Raw genomic sequence first — 6,000 nt, forward strand, 5'->3', positions numbered from 1 at the left:
TTTGGGAGGCCAAGGCAGGTGGATCGCTTGAGCTCAGGAGTTCCAGACCTGCCTGGGCAACATGGCAAAACCCTGTCTCTAAAAAAAAAAATACAAAAATTAGTCAGGGGTGTGGTGGCTGCACCTGTGGTCCTAGCTACTAGGGAGGCTGATGTGGGAGGATCACTTAAGCCTGGGAAGTGGAGTTTGCAGTGAGCCGAGATCGCACTGCTGCACTCCAGCCTGAGTAACAGACTAAGACCCTGTCTCAAAAGAAAAAGAAAAAAGAAAATAATATTAAGAATAATAAAGGTCCAGCTATGTACCTACCTTAGGAATAGGCATCACTGGAAGTGATGGCAGAGGCGAGGCAGGAGTCCCTGACCTCACCTCCATTCTCCCACTGAGGAGCCCGGCAGAGGCTGGTCAACTACCCAAGCAGTGCCCCCTTCTTCCTGGTGAAGGCCTCAGCCCTCCAGCCCAGCCCCCTCCCAGGAAAGGAGGAGTTTACACAATCCAAAACCAGTTCCCAGGCCCCAAAGGTGGACGTAACTGGGGTGGAAGTCGGAAGCCCGCCAGCTTGTAGGCCTGGTTCTGCTCCCATCTGGCTGAATGATCCCGGCCACAATACTCAGTCTCCCCCGGCCTTTGCCTCCCGGTCTATAAAATGAAAGGTTTGATGGAGATAATGTACAAGCCTCCTCCCTGTTCTAATTTTCTAATTCCACCATTCTTAACATGTCATGCAGAGATACAAGCCCTTCCTTTCAGCAGGACATGTTACTCCCCATTCTATGACCAGCTCTCTGAATAATCCATGTAATTTGGGAAAAGTATGATATATCAGAACTGAAAAACAGGCTGTTGCTTTCCTGGTCCCCAAATCTGATAATCAGACAATATGGATTTTCCCTCGGGCCTTTCCCAAAATCCCACAATCCCACAATCCCACGAATAAACCTGCCTACCCCTCCCAATTACTCAACTCAAAGCTACCCGTTCATGAATAAAAAAATTTTTTTAAAAAGTCCCTCCAGCCCCCCTCCGTCCAACCTGGCCTGGTGTAAGATGCCACAGCACTTCTTCCGTAATCTAGAATTCACCTCTGCCCCACCTTCTCCCCGGGTTGTCTTTTTAGGCTAGAACCCCTGGATCCTCACGCTCCGTCTCTGCGCTCTAGCAGCCAGCTGACCATTTCTCCCTGCCTGGCACACCTCGGCTGAAAAGGAGGCGGCTCCTCTGCTCCAAGCCCAGGGAACCCAAACCTCTTCCCAGCCCGCAAGGGTGCAGAGGGAAGGGCCAGCGCCTCTGGAAAGAAGGGCCGCTGTCCCCATCTAGGCGGCGCAGGGGAGGCCCCCTAAGCGGGTCTCTTCTCACTTACGGGCGACTCCTCCGGGCAGAGCAGGGCAGGGCCGGGCAGAGCAGGGCAGGGCCGGGCAGGGCTTGCGGGCCGCGGAGTTTGCTGACTCAAAGGCGCGAGGCGGTGGCGGCAGTGGTGGCGGCGGCGGGAGCGCACGCGAGCGCAGCCCCGCGCTCCCCGCGCACGTAGCGGCCCCGCGCCCGCGCTCAGCGCCCGCCGTCCGCCGTGTGGCCGCCACTCCTCGTGCTTCCGCCCCCTCGCGCAGCCCAGCCCAGGTGCCCGCAGGCCCTGCCGAGCCGGCCTCCTGCCTCTTGGAATTCGGTTAGGGAGGAAATGCCCCCGTTAGCCCGGACGCTGAAGCTGGAGGTGATCCAGCAGCAGCCTTTGGAATCGCCACCTGGGTCACCTTAAGCTTCCTAACCCCGACCCCACAGTTATGGGGAGGATTGCCGATGGGGAGAGGGACGGACAAATAACGTGATAGAAAAATGGCAGAATGTTCATAGCATCTAGGTTCTGGGCTTATGGGTGTTTGTATAAAATTATTTCAACTTTTGTATATGTTTGAAATGTCTCTTAATAAAACATTTGGGAGGAAAGCTATGAGATCTGCCAAGGGACCTGACTCAGAAAGGCATTTCCCAAATGGCACCTGAGGTTGGGTCCCCACGCCTGTTTACATGGAAAACCGCAATCATCACTTGAACTGCTGAGTCACTGAACGACACAGAGTAATAAACATAGCCTTAATACTTCATTTTTCAGGCATGAATTTTCTCATTAGACACAGCTTGTTGCTGTTCATCCACTGGGGACCATTCCAGTCCCACCTGAAAATGCATCTGTTCCCGCCACACCTACGTTAACTCCCTAACAAAACTTATAAACATACAATGTTGTGTCTTAACATCTTGGATCTTGAAATTGAATTGCTGAACCCTCAGTCACTGGTATTTTAATTTCCTAAAATGCATGAGTCATAACACACGTGAATGCAACCATGATCACTTTTGAAAATCAAATTAAAGTGTAGTTTTTAAATTTTTGTCCTTATGCTCCACAAAGAAAAGCATTGAGTAGAAAACAAAATGCAGCATATACCTAAGATCCTAAGAGATTCTGTAAAATTAAAATCTTTCTGAACTTATTGTCAAGAGCATGACTTTACAGCTGTAGACAGAGCAACAGCAAACCCTTGGAGAGTCTACTGAAAGTCATTTAAATATCTGTTAGAATTATGACCCTATTAAGAATGGTAACTTGAAATCTGAATACAGGAAACTGACTTAAGTGACGGTCACCTTTTTAGATTGTGGTATTTTTGTTATACCATCGGTAGGGTGGGGTAAAAACTGGGACTCTACAGTAGTTAAGAATTCCTGCCTAGTGGCCAGGCTGGTGGTTCATGCCTGTAATCCCAGCACTTTGGGAGGCCGAGTGAGGTGAATCATCAGGTGTCAGAGACCAGCCTGGCCAACATGGAGAAGCCCCATATCTACTAAAATACAAAAATTAGCTGGACGTGGTTGCGCATGTCTGTAATCCCAGCTACTTGAGGAGCTGAGACATGGGAATCACTTGTACCAGGAGGCGGAGGTTACAGTGAGCCAGGATCTCGCAACTGCACTCCACCCTGGGTGACAGAGTGAGACTCTCTCTCTCCAAAAAAAAAAAAAAAAAAAAGCCAGATGCCGTGGTTCAAGCCTGTAATCCCAGCACACTTTGGGAGGCCGAGGCGGGTGGATCACGAGGTCAAGAGATAGACACCATCCTGGTCAACATGGTGAAACCCCGTCTCTACTAAAAATGCAAAAAATTGGCTGGGCATGGTGATGTGTACGTGTACTCCCAGCTATTCGGGAGGCTGAAGCAGGAGAATTGCCTGAGCCCGGGAGGCGGAAGTTGCGGTGAGCCAAGATCGCGCCATTGCACTCCAGCCTGAGTAACGAGAGCGAAACTCTGTCTCAAAAAAAAAAAAAAAAACCTGCCCTACTGAGAAGACCACCATAAACATTGATTTTTTTTTTTTTTGAGACAGAGTCTCGCTCCATCGCCGGGAGCCAGGCTGGAATGCAATGGCAAGACCTCGGCTCACTGCAACCTTTGCCTCCCGGGTTCAAGCAATTCTCCTGCCTCAGCCTCCTGAGTAGCTGGGATTACAGGCACGCGCCACCACGCCCAGCTAATTTTTGTATTTTTAATAGAGACGGGGTTTCACCATGTTGGCCAGGATGGTCTGGGTCTCTTGACCTCGTGATCCGTCCGCCTCGGCCTCCCAAAGTTCTGGGGTGTGGATCACTTTAGGTGAGGAGTTCAAGACTAGCCTGGCCAAGATGGTGAAACCCCATCTCTACTAAAAATACAAAAATTAGCCAAGTATGGTGGCGGGTGCCTGTAGTCCCAGCTACTGGGGAGGCTGAGGCAGAGAATTGCCCGAGCCCAGGAGGCAGAGGTTGCAGTGAGCCGAGATAGTGCCACTTCACTCCAACCTGAGTGACAGGGAAAGACTCTGTCTCAAAAAAATAAATAAATACATAAACATAAATATCAAAATTCTTAATAGATGAGCATTTTAACCCTGGGGAGACTGAAAATTGAGTATGAAATGTTTAAAAGATTCAAGCCTGTAATATTAGTATTTCATTTTAAGGCATTTGGGCACACTTGGAATTCTATGTAATGTTAACATGTAAGAGAACTTGGCCTGCTGAAGTAACCATTTGCCTTGTACTTCAAGTTTTAAAATGTGTAATTTAATACCTGGATATTAATGAGCTGAAAATAGTCTTATTAAGTTAATAAACAGTATTGGAACACTCACTAGAACTTAAGATTTACCATATTTATAAATTTAATTTATTAGATGTTGAGTTACTTGCTAATCGGACAATTAAAGATCTTTACAAATGAAACAAACATTAAATTCATGAATGAAGTTAAAAAGGTTTAGAGGTGATTAAGTTAATGGGATCAAACATTAATCGTATGCCTTTTGGGTTGTTAAAGTTTGCTAGAGTTATAAATGGAGTATGATAGCTTTGCACAGTGGCAGTATCATAGCCAATGAGGTTTATCCGAGGCACGATTATTGCTAATTGAAAACTTTTCCCAATGCCCCACTGTGATGACTTGCAACATAGTTGGCATCGGCAATTTTTGACAGTCTCTACAGAGACTGAATAATAAATAAATAAATAAATAAATAAATGGAATAAATTTAAGTGTGATATTGTAAAATATATATTTGGTCATCATCCCCATTTCCTGGTATAAAACTCTTAAAATCCTTAGAATCCTCCAAATGATGTTTTTCTGTATGCTAATGAGTTGACTGGTGGTGGCTGGCAGCTCTTAGGAGGCTTCAGGAAGAGGCTCGTCACTAGAAAGACCACACCCTGATTAGAGGGTTGGAACTTCCAGCCCCATTCCCCAACATCTCTGGGGTGGGGAAGGGCTGAAGGTTGAGTTGATCACTAACAAACAATGATTTAATCAATCATGCCTATATAATGAAGCCTCCGTAAACGCACAGGAGGACAGGGTTCAGAGAGCTTCGGGGTGGCTGAACACATGCAGGTGTCTGGAGGGTGGTCCACCTGAGAAAGACATGGAAGTCCTATGCCCCTCCCTCCATGCCTTGCTCTATTCATCACTTCATCTGTATTCTTTGTACCATCTTTCTGATAAATTTATGTGTTTCCCACAGTTCTGTGAGCCATTCTAACAAATTATTTGAACCTAAGGATGGGCTTATGGGATCCCCAATTTAGAGCTGATGGGTCAGAAGCACAGGTAAACAGCCTGGGCAGACCTTGCAATTGTCATCAGAAGTAAGGGGAGGCAATCTTGTAAGATTGAGCCTTCAAACTGTTGGATGTCTCCAGGTAGCTAGTATCAGAATTGAATTGGGGCTGGGCGCAGTGACTCACGCCTGTAATCCCAGCACTTTGGGAGGACGAGGAGGTTGGATCACATGAGGTCAGGAGTTCGAGACCAGTCTGGCCAACAAGGTGAAACCCTGTCTCTACTAAAAATACAAAAATTAGCTGGTCATGATGGCCCATGCCTGTAATCCCAGCTACTCGGGAGGTGAAGGTAGCAGTGAGCCAAGATTGCGCCACTGCACTTCAGCCTGGGCAACAGTGAGACGCCATCTCAAGAAAAAAAACAAGGAATTGAATTGGGTTGGAGGACACCCAGCTGGTGACCGCTGCGGAATTAACTGATCACTTGGTGTGTGGGAAGAAACCTCTACATCTTAGTCAAAGAAGCCTTCCATGTTGACTGTAGAGTGAGACCAGAGGAAAAACTGTTTTTCCACACAGTTAGGCAAATTTTAAAAACTAAGGAATAATTATACTCTTAACTTGTAATTTTAACAAATCACATGTTCTAAAAATAGCATCAAAATTATATTTTCTGTGCACAAGAACTACTCTTAGAAGTGCGCACACACACACACACACACACACACACAAACATTTATGACCAGGATGGGAATGGTGGCTCACGACTATAATCCTAGCACTTAAGGAGGAGGCCAAGGTGGGCAGATCACCTGAGGTCAGGAGTTCACGACCAGCCTGGCCAACATGGTGAAACCTCGTTTCTACTAAAAATACAAAAAATTAGCCAGGTGCGGTGGGACATACCTATAGTCC

General features: G+C 47.0%; 1 protein-coding gene and 1 non-coding gene across 8 annotated transcripts in view; one reads left to right on the top strand and one right to left on the bottom strand.

Moving 5' to 3' along the window:
- SNX10 (sorting nexin 10) overlaps positions 1-1,497 on the bottom strand; it is a 76,146-nt gene extending 74,649 nt beyond the window's left edge. For 5 of the 7 annotated variants that reach the window (XM_078342535.1, XM_009002246.5, XM_035253581.3 and 2 more), the window contains exon 1: positions 1,361-1,497. The gene's annotated coding sequence lies outside the window, so the exon portion shown is untranslated. Of the gene's footprint in view, positions 1-309; positions 423-1,360 lie in introns of those variants that run through there. The other 2 variants (XM_009002249.6, XM_078342534.1) reach the window with 1 other exon arrangement.
- A 2,876-nt stretch (positions 1,498-4,373) lies between these two features.
- LOC118143880 (U4 spliceosomal RNA) lies at positions 4,374-4,514 on the top strand. Its single transcript, XR_004728370.1, has one exon. It is a non-coding gene; the product is annotated as a U4 spliceosomal RNA (small nuclear RNA).
- The last annotated feature ends 1,486 nt before the right edge of the window (positions 4,515-6,000 follow it).

Source organism: Callithrix jacchus, chromosome 11 (genome assembly GCF_049354715.1).
Source record: "Callithrix jacchus isolate 240 chromosome 11, calJac240_pri, whole genome shotgun sequence".
NCBI lineage: Eukaryota > Metazoa > Chordata > Mammalia > Primates > Cebidae > Callithrix > Callithrix jacchus.